Below are 750 nucleotides of genomic sequence, written 5' to 3'. Positions count from 1 at the left end.
CACTATGGATTCTTGCACGAGTTGCTTGTTACTCCGGTGAGAGGTGTGCCTATTCATGAGGAGAAGAAGGGGCTCATTTTGCCTTTGCTTGGCCTGGGCCCCTAGGAAACTACATTGCAATTGTCCAAGATCTACTGCAGCTGTAGAGGAACATGATATACATCATGTTATAAATGTTCCCTAAGCCTACTGTGGCTTCCAACAGACTCCCAAAAGCAAAGCCAGAGCAGTTTGTTTTAAAATAAATGTGGGAGCGGAGCATTCCTCCCCTTCCTGAATTCAAATAATTAAAGATCTTAAAATGTGCTCTAAGGCACAGCTATGGAAAATCCCCCTCTTTCCTAATGGCTAGCTCATTCCTTAGTGGGTTCTGCTGAGACTTTTTGCAACAGTGCAGGATTTGTCTGCTCCAACGTGACTGTTTGCGTTTCTTCTGCTTCTGTCTCCATTTGCCTTTATGCTTAGATAGAAAAAGGGCAAAGACTGGACCTAAACCTTCCCTGTGCAAATCCTGAGTTTCATTTCAAAAGGCCAAGGAGTGATGACCCCGATGGAGATGAAGGCTGGACTCAGGACTCATCTAGAGTAGCATATGGGGCAGAGAAGAATCAAAATGCTGGCAGCCACTTCATTTTTTTTTATTGCTATTTAATAACTTGCTTGCAGAAGCATCCCCGACATGCCAAGTGCTTTCCAGATCAGTACCTTGAGCACTCATGGTCTTCAGACAGATAGAAAGGGAGGTCAGGG

Source organism: Alligator sinensis, unplaced genomic scaffold (assembly GCF_000455745.1).
Source record: "Alligator sinensis unplaced genomic scaffold, ASM45574v1 scaffold1499_1, whole genome shotgun sequence".
Classification (NCBI taxonomy): Eukaryota; Metazoa; Chordata; order Crocodylia; family Alligatoridae; genus Alligator; species Alligator sinensis.
This window is presented reverse-complemented; position numbering follows the sequence as displayed.